Below are 21,048 nucleotides of genomic sequence, written 5' to 3' on the forward strand. Positions count from 1 at the left end.
ATAATAACAATATATTGTGGGCTTTGTAAATAGGAAAGAACACGAAGTATATAAACACTAGCATGGGCTGGGAGTGGAGAAATGGAATTATTGAGTTTTAAGGTTCTTATACTATTCTTGAAGTATAAATAAAGAAGCATAACTAATAATAAGAAGATAAAATGAAATCATAAAAGAAGTTAATACAAATGAAGACAAAAAAGGGAAAAGGAACAAACATCATGTTGGACAAATTGAAAACAAATAGCAGAATTTAAATTCATCTCTATTGATAATTGCATTAAATGCAAATGGTTAAACACTACAAAGTCAATTATCATATTGGATTTAAAAAAGCAAGACTCAATTATATAAAGTCTACAAATTAAAAAAACTTTAAATATAAAGACATAAGTTAATAGTAAAAGGATAGCAAAAATATAACATCCTAAGACTAATTTTTAAAAAGCAGTAGTGGCTATATTACTATCAAACACTGCATCTATGAAGCCACTATATCTATAAAAGAGACTGAAGTTTGGTTAAAAATCTTTTCATAAATGTTTCACATATCTGGGTATGACAGAATAAGATACTACTGGATAAGACTGCTTGCAGAAAATATCTACTGTATAAAATTTGGACATATAAAAAAGGAACTAAAAAGTATTTGAGAGGAAACAAAAGCAGACAGTTTCAGGTAGGGGGTTCATACTTGCTTGGCAGAGGGAAAATAGGCAGCTATGTAAGCAATTTCCCACCACTGTGACTTCTAGTCCAGGCTAAGTACAGTATAGAAGGCATACCTTTGCATGTGAGAAACAGTCTCTAAGCAGCCCAGGAAAACACAGAAGATCTGAACTGAGATTGGATCTGCTTCATAAGAAATAGTTTGCAGTTCAAGTCAGCCCTGAAAATTATCTGCTAAAAACATGGAAATAATACTCATTGGAGAGGGACTTCTGTGGTGGCACAGTGGTTAAGAATCTGCCTGCCAATGCAGGGGACATGGATTCGATCCCACATGCTGCAGAGCAACTAAGCCCGTGCACCACAACTACTGAGTGTGCACTTTAGAGCCTGTGTGCCACAACTGCTGAAGCCTGCACACCCTAGGGCCCGTGTGCCGCAACTACTGAGCCCATGTCCTGCAACTACTGAAGTCTGTATGCCTAGAGCCTGTGCTCTGCAACAAGAAGCCACCACAATGAGAAGCTCACACACCGCAATGAAGAGTAGCCCCAGCTCGCTGCAACTAGAGAAAGCCTGCATGCAGCAACAAAGACCCAATGCAGCCAAAAAAAAAACTCATTTGTTTAAACTAACAAAATTCAGAACCTACACAGCATTCACAATGTCCATGATACAATCCAAAATTGATACATGAAGAACCAAGAAAATGGCATGTATTCAAATGAGAAGAGCAATTGTCTGACTCCAAGATGGACCAGGTGTTGCAACTAACAGAAAAGGATTTTAAAACTGGCTATTATAAGTACTCTCAATAAAGTAAAACAAAAACTTTCCAATGTCTGAAAATCTCAGCAAAGGAATGAGAAGTCTGAGAAGAAATAACACAGTAAGAAAACCAAATGGTGTCTGACCTCCAGAATGAGGGAGTAAGGAGTACAGTGGACTGCCTCCCCAGCAAAACAATAAGTTAAGTGGTGAAATTAAAAAACTATTTTCCAAAGTTTCTGGAAATTCCCCTAAGGGCACACAGCAAATGAAGAAATACACATTGAAGAAAATCTACTAAATCTCAGTAGGAACAGCAAGTGTCTGTGGCATGTTAGCCATGACTTGCTAATTACACACATCAGGCCTGTATTACAGAAATTCTACCCTGGTCATGTGCAGCCAAGAAGATGGGGTCCCCCTCCCCAACAGCTCCCAGTCTGAGTTTATGGTTTCATTCCTGTAGGGGCAAATTGCTGACATTTCTCATCCCACCCCCACACTCTCACAGCCTGTGTTGCAGAAGTTCGATCCCAGGCAGCTGCAGCTGAGAACAAAGCTCTCTTCCACCACTCAGCTGAAATATTGGGTCCCTGATAGCCCCTGCCCAGCTCTCTCATAGGCTAGAAGTTCTATGTCAGAAGAGGCAAAAAGAGAAGTCTAGGAGTTGCCATTCACACCCCAGTGCCACTCATGTTACCTCAGGGAAAACAGGTTACAGCCCCCAGCTCTGGTGTAGTGCTGCAGGAGAGGAGAGAGAGAAAGGAGATTATAAGGACAAAGATCTTCACAGCTCTGTTGAAAGTACTAAGTTTATTTGCAATAGAGAGTAGAGAACTTCATGCTCTGATACAAGCAAAGCATCAGTGCAGCCAGAAGTGTAATAGAGACAGTGAAGAAGAGCCCTCCTGTGATCATAGACAATTCTGTGCTCGTTTGCTTGAGTGCACCCATTCAGGAGTATTCACAGCAAGACATAGGGCAGATGAGATAGCATGCCCCAAGGGACACTTGGAACCATCAATACAGGACTGAGGCCACACTGGCATTAAATACAACCTCTGACAAAACACTGATTAATAATAAAGTATTTTGACCCAGAAGCAACTCATAGAAAGTCAGATTTAAGAATAAAATTACACTCATCCCTAGCAGTCTGAAGACAGTGTGTATGCCGAAGACTGTACCTTTCCAGGAGAAATCAGAGAGGGAGCCTCCAATCTCCTAGTCTCTGGCTGAAAAAGGACCCAGTGGGTGGGAGGTGGAGTGGGGTGGGGAGAGTAGAAAAGTAGACGTGCAGCTGAGCCTGTGCATCCGGAGCCTGTGCTCCACAGCTGGAGAAGCCACAACAGTGAGAGGCCCACGTACCGCAAAAAAAATTAAAATTAAAAAAAAAATAACTAGAAACATATGACAATGGAAACACGATGACCAAAAACCTATGGGATGCAGCAAAAGCAGTTCTAAGAGGGGAGCTTATAGCAATACAATCCTACCTCAAGAAACAAGAAACACCTCAAATAAACAACCTAACCTTACACCTAAAGCAATTAGAGAAAGAAGAACAAAACAACTCCAAATTTAGCAGAAGGAAAGAAATCATAAAAATCAGATCAGAAATAAATGAAAAAGAAATGAAGGAAACAATAGCAAAATCAATAAAACTAAAAACTGGTTCTTTGAGAAGATAAACAAAATTGATAAACCATTAGCCAGACTCATCAGGAATAAATGGGGAAGACTCAAATTAAGAGAATTAGAAATGAAAAAGGAAAAGTAACAACTGACACTGCAGAAGTACAAAGGATCATGAGAGATTACTACAAGCAACTGTATGCCAATAAAATGGAAACCCTGGAAGAAATGGACAAATTTTTGGAAAAGCACAACTTTCTGAGACTGAATCAGGAAGAAATAGAAAATATAAACAGACCAATCACAAGCACTGAAATTGAAACTGTGATTAAAAATATTCCAACAAACAAAAGCCCAGAACCAGATGACCTGACAGGTGAATTGTATCAAACATTTAGAGAAGAGCTAACACCTATACTTCTCAAACTCTTCCAATATATAGCAGAGGGAGGAACACTTCCAAACTCATTCTATGAAGCCACCATCACCCTGATACCAAAACCAGACAAAGATGTCACAAAAAAAGAAAACTACAGGCCAATATCACTGATGAACATAGATGCAAAAATCCTCAACAAAATACTAGCAAACAGAATCCAACAACATATTAAAAGGATCATCACCATTATCAAGTGGGGTTTATCCCAGGAATGCAAGGATTCTTTAATATACACAAATCAGTGAATGTGATACACCATATTAACAAATTGAAGGATAAAAACTATATGATAGGGCTTCCCTGGTGGCGCAGTGGTTGAGAGTCCGCCTGCTGATGCAGGGGACATGGGTTCGTGCCCCGGTCCGGGAAGATCCCACATGCTGCGGAGCAGCTGGGCCCGTGAGCCATGGCCGCTGAGCCTGCACGTCCAGAGCCTGTGCTCCACAACTGGAGAGGCCACAACAGTGAGAGGCCCGTGTACCGCAAAAAAAAAAAAAAAAAAAAAAACTATATGATAATCTCAATAGATGCAGAAAAAGCTTTCAAAAAAATTTAACACTGATTTATGATAAAAACCATCCAGAAAGTAGGCATAGAGGGAACCCACCTCAACATAATAAAGGCCATATATGACAAACCACAGCCAACATCATTCTCAATGGTGAAAAACTGAAACCATTTCCTCTAAGATCAGGAACAAGACAAGGTTTCCCACTCTCACTGCTATTATTCAACATAATTTTGGAAGTTTTAGCCACAGCAATCAGAGAAGAAAAAGACATAAAAGGAATCCAAATTGGAAAAGAAGAAGTAAAACTGTCATTGTTTGTGGATAACAGGATGCTATACATAGAGAATCCTAAAGATGTTACCAGAAAACTACTAGAGCTAATCAATGAATTTGGTAAAGTAGCAGGATACAAAATTAATGCACAGAAATCTCTGGCATTCCTATACGTTAATGGGAAAAATCTGAAAGAGAAATTAAGGAAACACTACCATTTACCATTGCAACAAAAAGAATAAAATACCTAGGAATAAACCTACCTAAGGAGACAAAAGACCTGTATGCAGAAAATTATAAGACACTGATGAAAGAAATTAAAGATGATACAAACAGATGGAGAGATATACCATGTCCTTGGATTGGAAGAATCAACAGTGTGAAAATGACTCTACTACCCAAAACAATCTACAGATTCAATGCAATCCTTATCAAACTACCAATGGCATTTTTCACAGAATTAAAACAAAAAATTTCACAATTTGTATGGAAACATAAAAGACCCTGAATAGCCAAAGCAATCTTGAGAAAGAAAAACAGAGTTGGAGGAATCAGGCTTCTGGACTTCAGACTATACTACCAAGCTACAGTAATCAGGACAGTATGGTACTGACACAAAAACAGAAATATAGATCAATGGGACAGGATAGAAAGCCCAGAGATAAACCCACGCACATATCGTTACCTTATGTTTGATAATGGAGTCAAGAATATACAGTGGAGAAAAGACAGCCTCTTCAATAAGTGGTGCTGGGAAAACTGGACAGCTACATGTAAAAGAATGAAATTAGAACACTGCCTAACACCATACACAAAAATAAACTCAAAATGGATTAAAGGCCTAAATTTAAGGCCAGACACTATAAAACTCTTAGAAGGAAACATAGGCAGGACACTCTATGACATACACCACAGCAAGATCCTTTTTGACCCACCTCCTAGAGAAAGGGAAATAAAAACAACAATAAACAAGTGGGACCTAATGAAGCTGAAAAGCTTTTGCACAGCAAAGGAAACCAAAAATAAAAGGAAAATACAACACTCAGAATGGGAGAAAATATTTGCAAATGAAGCAACTGACAAAGGATTAATCTCCAAAATATACAAGCAGCTCATGCAGCTCAATATCAGAAAAACAAACAACCCAATCCAACAATGGGCAGAGAACCTAAATAGACATTTCTCCAAAGAAGATATACAGATTGCCAACAAACACATGAAAGAATGCTCAACACCAAAAATCATTAAAGTGCAAATCAAAACTACAATGAGGTGTCACCTCACACTGGTCAGAATGGCCATCATCAAAAAATCTACAAACAATAAATTCTGGAGATGGTGTGGAGAAAAGGGAACCCTCTTGCACTGTTTGTGGGAATGTAAATTGATACAGCCACTATGGAGAACAGTATGGACGTTCCTTAAAAAACTAAAAATAGAATTACCATCTGACCCAGCAATCCCACTACTGGGCCTATACCCTAAGAATACCATAATTCAAAAAGAGTCATGTACCACAATGTTCACTGCAGCTCTACTTACAATAGCCAGGACATGGAAGCCACTTAAGTGTCCATCAACAGATGAATGGATAAAGAAGATGTGGCACATATATCCAATGGAATATTACTCAGCCATAAAAAGAAACGACACTGAGTTATTTTTAGTGAGTTGGATGGACCTAGAGTCTGTCATACAGAATGAAGTAAGTCAGAAAGAGAAAAACAAATACGGTATGCTAACACATATATATGGAATCTTAAAAAAAAATTGTTCTGATGAACCCTTGGGCAGGACTGGAATAAAGACGCAGACATAGAGAATGGACTTGAGGACACATGGAGAGGGAAGGGTAAGCTGGGATGAAGTGAGAGAGTGGCACTGACATATATACACTACCAAATGTAAACTAGATAGCTAGTGGGAAGCCCCGCATAGCACAGGGAGATCAGCTTGGTGCTTTGTGACCACCTAGAAGGGTGGGATGGGGAGGGTGGGAGAGAGACACAAGAGGGAGGGAGTATGGAGATATATGTATACATACAGCTGATTCACTTTGTTATACAGCAGAAACTAACACAACATTGTAAAGCAATTATACTCCAATAAAGATGTTTAAAAAAATAATAAATTATCATTGAAGGTTAAAAAAAAAGAAAACAACTGTAAATGAGCTAGATTGGCTAAACTAATATCAGATAAAGAGACTCTAAAACTTCTAGAAGAGGAGGAAACTCTTCTCAACTTTAAAACTTCTAGAAGAGGAGGAAACTCTTCTCAACTTATTTTATGAGCCAGTATTACTCTGATGCCAAATCTACAAAAATATACCAAGAAAGAAAGCCACAGACCAATATTTCTTATGAATATACATGCAAAAATCCTTTTGCAATATACTAGCAAACTGAATTTAGCAATATATAAAAAGGTTAGTTAATATACCAACACCAAATGGGTTTTATGTCAGGATTTCAGAATTGTTTAACACTTGAAAATCAATTGATATAATACACCCTATTAATAGAACAATGGACAAATTTCATAATATCATCACAACAGATGCAGAAAAAGCACTGACAACATCCAACACCATGATTAAAAAAATAGTCAAATTAGAAGGAGCATCCTCAACTTGATAAATGGCATCTGTGAAAAATCCTACAGGTCTCATCATATCTTAGGTGAAAAACTTCTTCCAAAGATCAGGAAAAACAAAGAGTGTGTGCTCTTGCTACTTTTATTTGATATTGTACTGGAGGTTCTAGATAGAACATTTAAGCCAAAAAAAAAAAAAAAAAAAAGCATCCAGACTGGAAAAGAAGTAAGCTATTTCTATTTGCATACAAAGTGAACCAATATACATGATATTCTAAAACCACTAAATAGCTATTATAATTGATAAATGAGGGCTTCCCTGGTGGCGCAGTGGTTGAGAGTCCGCCTGCCGATGCAGGGGACACGGGTTCATGCCCCGGTCCGGGAAGATCCCACATGCCGCACAGCGGCTGGGCCCGCGAACCATGACCGCTGAGCCTGCGTGTCCGGGGCCTGTGCTCCACAACGGGAGAGGCCACAACAGTGAGAGGCCCGCGTACGGCAAAAATAAAATAAAATAAAATAAATGAGTTGAGCAAGATGTAAGATACAAGAATAGAGTACAAAAATGATTTGTCTTTCTATATACAGGCAATTACATTCTGAAAATGAAATTAAAATAATATTTACAATTGCATCAAAAAATAAAATAATTAGATATACATTTAACAAAAATAGGACAAAACTTGTACTCACAAATCCATAAAACAGTGTTGGAAAGATTAAAGACCTAAAAAAATGGAAAGATATTCCATGTTCATAGATTGGAGGACTTAATATCGTTAAGATGGCAATACTCCCCAAATTGATCTATGAATTCAGTGCAATCCTTATCAAAATCTCACATGTCTTCTTTACACAAATTGACAAGCTGATCCTAAAATTCACATGTAAAGGCAAAAGACTCAGAATATCCAGAACAATCATTAAAAAGAAGGTCAAAGTTGGCATATCCATATTTCCTTATTTCAAAACTTATTACAAGGCATCAGGAATTAAGACAGTCAGCTGTGGTACTAGAATAAGGATAGACATACAGATCAATGTAAGAAGTTGAGAGCATAGTAATGAACCCTTACATTTATGGGCAATAGATTTCTGAATTGCCGGATTTCCAAGACAGTTGATTGGGGAAAGTATAGTACTTTCAACAAGTCATGCTCAAGCACAAAGAGTTCTTAATAAAGCAATATAAAGACCCTTGTTAGTACAATAAAATATATATACAACAAATAGAAAAAAAATTTTTGGAACATGAAACTCTAGAGTCCCATTACTAAAATAATTAGAATTATAATAGAGATTTTTTTTGTTCTAATTACCCAACTTTGTCCAAGAAATGCTTACCTGTATTATAAGGTATTAAACAGAAATAAGAACATAGGCATAAAAAGAGATTATCATTGATTTTTTAAAAATGGGCAGATTTTTAAGTACTCAGTATAGAAGGCATATATTAGCAAGTACTGATTTTTATATATGTGTGTATATACATGTTAGTGTATGTGTATTATTGTAGTAATGGTATCACAATTCATTGGTTAAAAAACAATTATAGTTACAAATAGGAAATGCCCAATTAAAACAATGCAAAGTAAAATCTCGAATAATTAAATAATTAATAAATGATATTTAATATATTTAACTTGCTATTTTAGTAAATTAATTTAATGTAATCATTTAATAATTAAAGTAGAAGAAAATATGGGTGTGTATTTGATTTCAAAAGGCTGAACACCCATTAAAATTTTTAAAAAATATACCAAGAATAAGGCTGATGGATTTAGCTATATAAAATAACATATTTCTAAACATTAATAAAAACAGATAAAATTAAAAGAAAATCAAAATTTCTGAAAAACATGTCTTAAAATGTAATAGACAAAGACTTTTCCATATATGAACAGAGCATATACAGGTCAATAAGAAAATTAATAAAAACTCCAGTAGAAAAATGTGAAACAATAATAAGTATTGAGTAGAATGCATCAATAACGTTAGATATATTTCAGTGTTTCATCTTGCAAATAATTAAAGAAATTAAAATTAAAAGGGAAATAGAAGTCTTTGCTTACCAAATTATTTAAAAATAGACAAAATAATGCCTGGGCAAATATTCCATAAAAGACCCTCTGCCCCTAATAGTAGATATGTAAAAAGTGCTTTCTCAAGAGTAATTTGGAAATAGGTATTAAGAATATTTAAAAATATGTATTCCACCTGCTTCAATAGTTACACTTCTAAAATTATTCTAACATAATGTAAAATTGTTATTTGAAATATTCTCATTTCAACCAATAGTGGAATGGTTAAACTGTATTGATGGCAGCTGTTAAACCTCATAAAAGTGTTAGAAATTACATTTCTGAGGACCATTTCAACCTATGGCATATTTATATATAATGTAGTATTAGATGGAATAAACAGAATTCTATTAAAATGATGACAGTTAATGCGAAATACACAGTAGAATTTTCTTAGATAACTTTTATTTAACCAACTCACTGGATTAACTCAATACTACTATTCCCTCCATAAAATTAGTCACAGAATTGCACCCCACAGAGAATGCTTGAGGTTGTTAGGCTTACCACTTCTACTCTTATCCTTTAAACTGTCTGCTCACCAAGCATGAGTTACATAAGTGTTCAAAGATCTCTTTATGCCATTTGAACTTACAGTTGTAATTAAATAATTTAATTAAATTTTATACAAACTGGTAGAATTAGAATGTGAAAATAAAGTGTTATTCTGAAAAAAACAAAGCTGATGACTTAGAAAGATTAAATAATGGTGACTCTCTAAAAACAGATTTATTTAATTACGCACAGGTGACACAAGATTTTTTAAATGTGGGGTAATGTGAAATTTTAAAATAATTCTCACTAAGATTATACACATTTTTAAGTTTTCATATCACTTTTAAGAAACCAATACTTGAAATTGTAGACCCTACAGGACAGATTATATGAAAATACCTTCAAGGATGAGGTAGTCATAGGAAAAGTTTTGGTTCCATGTCAAGATATTACTAAATATTTATGCCTTTGTCTTTGTTTTCAGTTAAAACAAACCGTTTTAGGTATGTGTGTGTCATTTTATATGACTCTCACTCTTCCTGACTTTCTCAGTGATCACACCAACCATCAGCCGTGATCACTCATCAGCAGTATTCTGTATGATCAACAATCAGTGGGACCCTTGCTGTCTTAATGCTGTGTATGACCCAGGAACCATGACAGAACCCTAGGGGAGATAGGAGATTTGAGGAAGAACCAAAGTCAAGTTTGTCTGCCTGCCAGTCTGGTGAAATGGGAACTCAAAGTTATAAAGGAAGAATAGTTGCATACATAAAAAAGAAAAGAAAAGAAAGAGCAGTATTTTTTGCACATCAGAATGTGTGGCTTGAAGAGTGTAAATATGCCAAATATTGAGTGATTGTTACAAAGCAGGGGGCTTTTGAGTCATGTCTATTTTCTCCTTCCACAATTAAGATACATCACTTTTATAAACAGAAAAAAAGAGCAATGTATTATCAAGGGATGTAGTAATTCAATTAGGAACTTAAACCGTACTGACTGAAATTCATGTAATTATGTTTTGAAGTAAAAGCCATATAGAAATATAAATTTTAAATAATTTCTTTACCTTTGGTATGAGAAGGAAAAGACCAAGTGTTCCTGCTATGACTGTTTGTGGGTATATGTGCAAAAGGGGCAGGGATGAAGGTTAGGGAGGAGGGAGGTGGGGAGAGAGAGGGAGACTCTAATCTAGAAATCAGCCACCCAAAGTTGGAATGACTCTTCTAGAATACAATATAAAGGGAGGAGGAGTAGATTTTCCCTTTCTGAATGTTGGCTCATTAATAAGAGTTAGTTCTTGGCACATAAGCATTCCCAGAAGATGGAATATGTCTTTCTCCTTAAATTCATATAGGCTACCCAGAAACTCTTAAGTTCCTGGAATTTTTATTATAATTTTCATATAAACAAGCAATCATTTTGAGATTATAGTTCCTGGTAATGATCTCTGTGGATGCCATCAAAACATACATTTGCACTAGAAGACAGGGGATGAAAGAAATGGGAAAGACATTTTCTTAAAGATATATTTTTATTATAATGCTTATTTTTCTTTATTCATTCACATTGAGTATTACAGCGCCATTAGTAAATTGTTATTTTTATGAGTCTGTTTCACTCAGGAGATTTCTTAATTCATTACATTTTATTAGATCAGCAGTAATGAACCAAAAACAATATCATTTATTTTTATTACTACTGTAGGTTAAATCACAATGATTTATATAGCCAGATTGAAGCAATGACTGTGTAATTACTCTGTTATTGTCAACGATATGTTTTTCTTAAATAAGACACTTTAACCAAATGTTAAGCCAATAAATATAAAAACTTGTAAGTGGAAATACAGTAGTAGACTAGCCACACAGTCACCATTTTGTACTGATGGTATGATGGATCTATTCTGGATGGTGGGCATGACTAATGTAAGGCAACAGGCAAAACGCTGGTATTAATGAAGTGACGGTGATGGGTCTCTCCACATCAGGATACATGGTTTTAAAATGTTATTATTGTATCAAAAATACAGTGGGCTCATTCCCTTAACTACAAACTGAATATAACCATTCCAGATAGACAATTGTCTGTATTTTTCTTTTTCTATGTATGGAAAGGACTATTTTCTAAGCATCTATGACCATTTTCCTTTAATGTCTTACAGTTCCTAAAAGTCATAGCGTGTTAGTAAATGTTCTTTCAGTCCAAGCTCCTGAAGCCTTATGTCACTTTAATTGGTCCTGTCTTCAGGAGAAGTAGAGAATAGCTACTGTGGCACCTGTATTGTAATCTTTAAGCCACTTGAAGTAATCAAAGAATGTTTTCCTATTCTGAGTTAAAAAAACCTCTATTCAAATAGGAGATTTCAGTAACTAAATGTTAAGGACTCAAGCCAACAAGTTTGGGGGATTTTATTAAAGTTGTATTAATATTTACATCTATCATGAAAGAATTACCTTCAAAATATCTAGAAGAAGAACAGTTATGGGTCTACCACTCATTATCCACAATCTGGTATACAAAACCAGAGAAAGCCAAACAATTAACTCATTTGGCAGCAAAACCTGACCAGAGCAGTCGTGTGCTATTGACAGTTTTTATTCTACTTAGTGTGATTAATCAACAATTTCGTTGCAGTTTTATTAATGTGCTTGATTATAGAATGTTGTCCTAGAACCTGCTGTGAGTCTTCCCTAATATGTAGTGAAGGCACTATATTACTTTCTAAAATTGAAAAAAAAGAAAGTCTTTATTCTGAAACACAATGAATCCAAAGGTTTGGGATAAGGGGTTGTGAATTTGGTTTGGAAAGGTGAAGCAAAGTGTTCTAAGTAATGTTATTATAAGCTATTTTCCCAGTTTCACTAATTTTTAAATATATCATTTTTTACTTCCTAACCTTTCCTCTACCCTGCCTGGTTAATTCAAAACCATAATGGGCAATACAAAGTCAGGTAGTCATACACCTTGTTACTGGTCCTGAGATAATATGAGGATGGCATTAACACTTCATGTATAGAGATTACAGCAGATGGCCTCATTGTAAGCAACCTGGGGGAGAAAAGATCAGAAATATTTTGTCCAAAAATTTTGGAGAAACTGAGGTCAACTTAGAGAACCAAAAGGGAGATGAATGTTTTACATTTAGAAATCCATCTAACAACAAAGCTTCCTAAAGTAGGAAGAAAGCATATAATCAGGTTCTTGGTGGTTTATAAATTATCATCATGCTCTCAGAATACCCTCATTCTGGTTTCTTGTCTACTTTTAACATTGGGTAGCCTTTTCTTACAGAGTTATGTCATGTTCCAGACTATGCAAAGTTAAGTAATTCCTTAAGTGTGATAAGTCACAGATATTTCTCTTTATATATAGAAGTAATACTATTTTGGAAATAGTAGTTATTATTTTTTAATTTTTTCTTCCAGTTTTATTGAGGTATAATTGACATACAGCACCATATAAGTTTAAGGTGTATAGCATAATTACTTACATACATCATGAAATAATTGCCACAAGTTTATAGCATCTCATATAGATACAAAATGAAAGAAAAAAATATTTTTCTTCGTGATGAGAACTCAGGATTTGCTCTCTTCACATACAACATACAGCAGTGTTAATTACATTGATCATGTTGTACATTACATCACTAGTACTTATTGATCTTATAACTGGAAGTTTGTACCTTTTGACTACCTTCATCCAATTCCTTCTTAAATATAAAGTAACATGTTGTATAGCATATTTCATTACTACTAATTTAGAGCACTCTGAGTAAAACAAATACAAAAACGTTCTAGCTCTTTTTCTTCCTTTTCCTCTCTTCCATCTCTTTTTCGATTCTGTTTTGCTTGAGTTTCTTCAGGGGCAAACAATTTCGATTTATCACTGACCGTGTGACTATGACAGCAGAAGCTAACAAATATATGCGTAGTCACACCAAATGAACACACAAGAACCCAAACACCAAGAGAATGCTCACACAACTATGGACACTTTTTGTTAACAACAGAGACTCCACTTAACAAAAAAGGAAGAAATTACAAGCTAATTTTTTAAATTTCAGTGATTTATATACATGTTATGTCAGAATACAATATGAAAGTGTAATGCATTATAAACTTTATCTCCATGGACGTTACTGAATGGCAGTTGCTGGTAGCAAACTTGCGTTCTCACATCTGTGTCTGTCTCATGGTCTGCTCTTAGAGCTCTTTCTCCCTGCCATAGGTGTGAGCAAGAGAACACCTGGTCCTTTAATTCTTTTTCTTTCTTCGTTTATTTATTCTGAGTGTGCCTAAGTCAGTACATGTCTTGAGGACTTGATATCATGAAGGCTCGTTACTTAGTGAAAAATGCCTACACCTGATAAGTTCAAAGAGAAGAAAGCCACTCGGTTTTTTCAGTATTTCATAAGAAACAGCACAGGGAGAGAAAAATGTTCCTAAAGAGGAGCTGAAAACTTTTTAAGATGTTATTTTTGTTTTGTAACATTATTGGAAATGTTTAATGTATAAGCAGTTCTTAATTCAATCAACTATCACAAGCTAGTGATCCAAGCATTATAGGTTTGTCAGCATCCAGTTTAACTTGTTAGGCTAATCTGTTCAAATTGTGGTTTCTTGTTTAACATTTTTTCTTGTCTTTTTTTAGTTGGCCTATGATTTACGGTCTGTCAACCCCTGAATTTTTGAGGGATGATGCAATAATTATTTGTTGTATTTATTAAGTTCAAAAAAAAGGTTTAAAAAAAAATTTTAAGAGTAGACCCAAAGAGAAAAACTCACAAGGGAAGTGGAAACATTAGGTTTATAGTTGGCCAGATAAGAAAAGTTACTAAAGACAATGAACCTTGAGGAATCCGAGGACCACTAGCATGAATCTTAAGGCAATCCCACTACGAAGCAGAAGTTACTAAGAGAGAAAGCATCTCCCATGTGCCGAATCTATGTTGTTACCCAGAATGTACCCCTCTTTCCCTAGGACCATCCTCAACACACTAGGAAACATATCTCTGGTTGGGAAGATTCATCTGTGAAGATAGAGTTCAGCCAGTGCAGGTATTGATGTTAAATCTAAATGTAACATTTTATGGTACTTTAGGGACCTCTCATTATTTTCTACTGAAATACCCCTTATTGAATTAACAAAGGCTTTCACGACTTAATTTGAATCTGTGATTGCAGGAACAGAACCTAAAGCCTAAAGGGAAATATCAACAATTTATGGGAAATCTTTAAGAGATCAAAAGGGTTAATAGATATAAAAGAAAATTTAAGATAATCAGATAAGCTGATTAGTGTGAATACCATACAAACAGCAAAATTTATAAGATTTGAATTGTATTCCTTGGAACCTTTTATGTTTACAAGTTCTCTAAGGTGGGTAAATAGATAAAATCTCAGAAAGCAAAATTTCAAGTCCCTTACTTTTATTAGTTATTCAAGATATTAATGGTGTGTCTGATATTTTTTCCCTGTAAAATCAATGATTGTTTCAAAATAAGAAATGTAAGTGGTCAGTGTGTAGAATAGAATGACAGTAAAAAAATTAAGAACTGAGAAGTGTAGAAGGCAAAGGGCAAAATGCTTTATTCAACTGAATCAGCAGAAAGTGAGACTTTTAAAAGTTAAAATCCAGAATGAGTTTGGTCCAATTTCTCTATTTCTTCTTAAAGCCACAGTTTTCTTTTATCCTGGACTTAAGATGAGTAATGGACAGGACCGCCCATTTTCTTCAATTCCTTGCCTGCAGAATTTGCTGCAGAATTACTTTTTCTCACTGAAGTCTATCATGTGTTACTGAAGGAAATAAAAATATGGTCTTATTGGCTGTGGAGAAAGGAAGCGGCATTTTAGAAGAAAGACAGAGGTCAGCATTTGTGCTCAAGCTTGGTGTCACCATTTGAGTGGCTTCCAACTGAACAGTTCTATCCTTGTTCAGTGATAGCCCAACTCACAAAAGAAAACATCTTATTTCTGATACATTCCATCTGAGGAGACAAAAGTTACCTTTAACCCATTAGAAAAGCCACTGGCATACCTTGGTATTAAAAAATTTTTTTCAAAGTAAACATTATGCTGTGCAGAGCTGAAAAGCTTAGATGTGTCAAGTTCTGGTGTCCTGTGCATTACTGCTCTTTACACGGGAGATTTCAAATCTTGGGCTTTCTATAAGCATTTCTAGATTTACGAAATGTGCTTTTGAAAAAGCTTTGTCAAAAATATAATTTAACAGTAAACTGTGTTTGTTCCTTTAAAAAAACAAAACAACTTATTTTGTTAAGAACACTTACCAAAAGATCTACCCTGTTAACAAAATTTTAAATACAATATTTTTGTCTATAGGTATGATGTTGTACAGCAGCTTTCTGGAGCTTATTCATCTTGCTTAACTGAAACTATACCCACTGATGAGCGACTCCCCATTTCCTTCTCCCCTGAGTCCCTGGCAACCACCATCCTACTCTTTGATTCTATGAATTGACTATTTTACAGTAGATACCTCATATAAGTGGAATCATGCAGTATTTGTCTGTGACTTACTTATTTCACTTAGCATGTCCTCAAGGTTCATCCATCTTGTTGCATATTTCAGAATGTTCTTCTTTAAGATGGAATAACATTCCGTTGTACGTATATACAGTATTTTCTTTAGCCATTCATCTGTTGATGGACGTTTTAGTTGTTTCTACATCTTAGCTATTCTGAACAGTGCTGCAATGAGCATGGAAATGCTGATATCTCTCTGAAATCCTGATTTCAATTCTTTTGGATAAATACCCAGGTGTGTGGTTGCTGGATAGCATGGTAATTCTATTTCTAATTTGTTCTTTGTACATTACTCTTAAGGAAGAGTCCCACTTCCTGAAGATTTACAAGACCCTGAAATATTGGCTCAAAATTACCTCTCTGACTTCATTTATTACCTCCCTTCCACATTCTGCAAGTCTGAACACGCTTGTCTTTTTTTCTGTTACTTAAATGTATAACATTCTGTGGTTTCTCAGCCTTCATAGTGTTGTTCCTAGAAAAATTGTATCTTTCTCTTTCCTTACTTAACTCTTACTACAATATCCAGACTCAGCTTTCCTTGCAAGTCTGGGTTAGGTGCTCCTTATTCACTTCTACTCCTCCAGAGGTAGCACTAATCACCATTTATTGTAGTTGTCTTTTTGCATATTTTTAATCTCCTCACAAGAATCAAAGCACCATGAGATCATGGACCAAGTGCGTTTCGTTTACCATCCCATGCTTGGTACATAGCATGTGTTCAATAACAATTGTTTAATGGATGCACAAATGTCTGCTGCCACTGAAATAACCTTAATTTGTGAAAATAGCTTTAATTCTTAGGATTTTATATTTGATGATGGAAGAGATGATTTTGTGTCATTTTTATTGATAATAATAGTGATAATAATATTAATGGCAGGGATAATAATAACTGTTACTAACTTTGTTGAGTTTCTACCACGACTAGACACTGTATTAAGAACTTTAATATAGTATCTCATCCAATCTTTATAACAGCTCAACAAAGTGGTATTACATTTCCCATTTTTTTAACTTAATTAATTTATTTATTTATTTTTGGCTGTGTTGCGTCTTCACTGCTGTGCGCGGGCTTTCTCTAGTTGCAGTGCGTGGGCTTCTCATTGCGGTGGCTTCTCTGTTGCAGAGCACAGGCTCTAGGTGCACAGGCTTCAGTAGTTGCAGCTCGCGGGCTCTAGGACACAGGTTCAGTAGTTGTGGCACATGGGCTTAGTTGCTCCGCGGCATGTGGGATCTTCCTGGACCAGGGCTCAAACTCGTGTCCCCTGCATTGGCAGGCGGATTCTTAACCACTGCACCACCAGGGAAGTCCTACATTTCCCATTTTATAGACAGAAAACTAAGACTCAGAAGTAATAATATGCAAAGTAACAACAGGAAAAGTCAGAATTTGAAATCAGTTCTGTTTTCAAAGATTGACTTAATGACACTGTAACTAAATGATTTATGCAGGGAGATTCAGGGGGTAACCTATACTTCCAGCAATTGATGAGTTTCCATTATTAACACATTACTTTTAAATTATGAGGTAGATAACTACATGAGAGAAAATTAGATAAGTGGGTGAATATTTTTTTAAAAATACTCTTTCTCTCTGGCACCATGTGCTTTGTACTGTACCTAACAAATAGCCTTAGATATAGACATATACCTACCTGTTAGGAGTCCTAATTAATACTTTACCTTCTTTGCTTACTCTCACATTACTATATCCAATTTCCATTTTTTCATGATTTTTCACCATTTCTACCTGATGACTATCATCACTTTGTTGTAGGGTTTTGGAACATCATCCTTTTATCATCCTTTTTGCCATAAATGTCACTGGGACTTAATAATAAAAATGACAACCAATGCTATGGTAATCATTCTGTCTCCACATCTGTGAGGTAGTGACCATTCTATACTATCCCACTTGTACCGACTTAATAAAACTAAGTCACTAATAATTAGTGGCAGATCAGGGGTATGAATCCAAGCTGTCTGACTCCAGAGATAGTGATTTTCAGGTGTCAGTGGTTCTTACTAAGCAAACAACAGGAACATAATTTCTCCTCTATCTGCCTTTTGTCCCCTTATGCAGTTCAGATAAACAGGAAATCTCTCTCTCTTAAATTTAGACATATGATCTGTTGTTTCAGAGCATCTTTCTATTGGAAAAATTTGTGCAAAATTTCTAAGTACTCTCAAATACTTCTATGCATAACCCGAGAGGTTTCTTATGTGAAGCTAAATTCTAAATAACTTTTAATTTAATTTTAATCGATTCAGGAAAGATATATTAGGTTTTGCCCTGTACCTTTTTACATACGTTTACACAAGTATTACTTAAACAATTACTTAATAGAATACAAACCTTATGTTTCAAATTGAAGTTATATTTCTAATATTTAATGGAAAATTCTCCCAGTGAATTAATCACAAAGTTCCTCACATCTGGATTCATTGCCATGATTTGGTGGTAGCATTTGATCTGACTTGAGAGGATGTAGGTAATATGTGATAAATTGCTTAGCAAATTAGAAATTAGGACCTTTGACATGTTAAATTAGGCTAGGGCACCTGAAAATTGAAGAGAGATAGTTTTCAACATGCAACACAAGACACTGAGTACTCAGCGACAGGTATGAGTTCTTCCTTACTATTGTGTCTGCAAATGCAGGTTGTTTCCTTGATGGCTTGTGTTGGTTGGGGATTAGACACTCAAGCCAAAATGCTGATCTCAAACTTGTTTGGGAGACTTGCTGATATTTACAAGAATATTTCAGGATGATGCCTGCCAACCAGAGTCGTCCTTGTTTTAGCAGAACTCAGGACTTTGCCAGAAAAATGCCACAGGAAAAATGTAAAAGCATATAGACTCACAAATTTCATTTTGGTCTTATCAAGTATGAAAAAAAATCATTAAATATATTCAGAGGTTCTATCATGTGACCGCTTGGCCATAACAATAAATATATATATATAAATAACAGTTTTGGACTTTTATAGACATCTGGTTTGAAATTACTTTTGTTACTAAAAATGAAAAACAGTATCGTATGAGAACCTAAATCAAGTTATGGTTTAAAATATATATTGTCAAACATCTTCATCAATAAAAAAGTGGTCAAGGTCAGCTCACAATGTAGCATTTCATAAAATCCCCCCAAAGAAATAATGTTTCCTGATATTCTGCACAGACTGCTATTAGATGGGGAAAAAAAGATGTTCTCCTATGAATCAGTGGCTAGCAGAACAAATGCTGGGCTAATTTGGTGCTATCTCTGGTCTCCAGGAAACTTTCTTCTCTCAGAGGATGAGAATGACAATAACAATACATAAACATTCTGACGGAGATCTGGAAATGAAATAGTAACATCTGGGCTACTAGTTTCTCAAGGTAAGATGATTGGACGTCCTTGGAGACAGACAGCTTTACATACCACCTTTGATTTTGCAGTCTTGAATTGCTCATCTGTAAAGCACTTTTGTTGACTGAAGGATCTGTGAATCAGAATGAACAAAGACATATTCACATTATAGCAGATATGTGGATACACACTTCAGTCTAAGTGTCAAAGCTTAACAGATATTTTTATAAAAGGAATATCTCACTTGCCAAGAGTGACACTTGTAAACTAGCTTCACTTAGCATCTCTGAGTCTCATGAAGATTGCACAGCAGCCAAAACACTATCTGAGGCATAAGACCAAATAAATAAGCACCTTATCACTCAGTGATTTTGCCTTCATTTTCTTCTGACATAGAATAAATGTTAAACAGCACAAGGTATCAGTTGGGTGTATGTGCCAGCCATTAATACGCCTACATTTTGTTTAGAAAGTGATTTATTAAAATATGCTCCTATTAATGTACTAATAACTGTCTAAGATCTTTTCTGTATATCTAACAGAGGTGGCAGTCACTTGGATATGCCCAAATTTTCCAGTTTTCTGAGTTCAGTCTCTCTTTGGTTTATCATTCGAATACTTAAGTTCTCATACTATGCATGTAGTAACCGGTAGTTACTCCTCATTAATAATTTCAAAAAGCAGGAATTTCCTGAGTCTTAGTTTCCCAGTCACCTCTTGCTCTGATTACTTGCTTCCACTGTATTCTAGATGTTGCTGGATCTCACCTCCTGCAGCTGATCTCTTCTCCCCATCTGGTGCTCATCCAAAGTTGCATCACAGACTCTTCGCAATTCCCTAAATCAGTTAGGAAAATGAGACTGTAGTAGGGCAAGAGTTTTCCTCAATGTCTGGGTATATTGGGGGGTGGGGTGGAGTTACATCATAGTACAGTACCAGAAACAACCAGAAATCGAATCCTATACACACCTGTTCTTAAAAATTCCTCAGACTTTTCTGCTACTAACTACTTCCTCTCCACAGATAACCCCAGACACTCACACTGCACCTGGAAGCTTGCTCATGTCTCTTTTGAAACAGCCTTGCCAAACAGATTAAACAGTCAGTTGATTTAGCACGCAAGACTCAAGAAGAGATAAGGAAACAAATCTTTTACTCTCTTCCCATTGCCAATGCTCCACCAGCTCCCTCCGCACCCCCACATCCTCTCCAGGGACTTTTTCTTCCCTGTTCCCTGGGTAAAATCTAGTAAGGATTCCATAATATCTATGATCCCTTTCCTATCATCAACACCTTTAAATCACGAAAGAGACTTAGTTCAGCAATTAAATTGCCTCGTACTCTTACCAGTAAATACTTTGAAGCTTTTTTTAAATTAAAGCTTTTCCCCAGGCCCCATTGGGGGTTCAATGAGGGCGGAAAGCCTGGAGCATCACCTGTACTTGGCTCCACACCCCACTGCCCTTCTCCACAGTGAATAGCTCTGGGCCTTTCAGTGTTAAAAGTAGAGGGAGGGAAGAGAAGTAAAGAGCAGGAAAGATTGGCTTGATTGGAACCCAAAATATTCAGCGTTAGTTTCATCTAGGATAACAGATGTCTTAAACTTGAGTCATTTATCTTCTTTTGTGTTGTATTCATGAATTTTTGGAGGATCCTTTTGTTCTGGAGG

The sequence above is a fragment of the Pseudorca crassidens genome, chromosome 6, assembly GCF_039906515.1.
Source record: "Pseudorca crassidens isolate mPseCra1 chromosome 6, mPseCra1.hap1, whole genome shotgun sequence".
Taxonomy (NCBI): Eukaryota; Metazoa; Chordata; class Mammalia; order Artiodactyla; family Delphinidae; genus Pseudorca; species Pseudorca crassidens.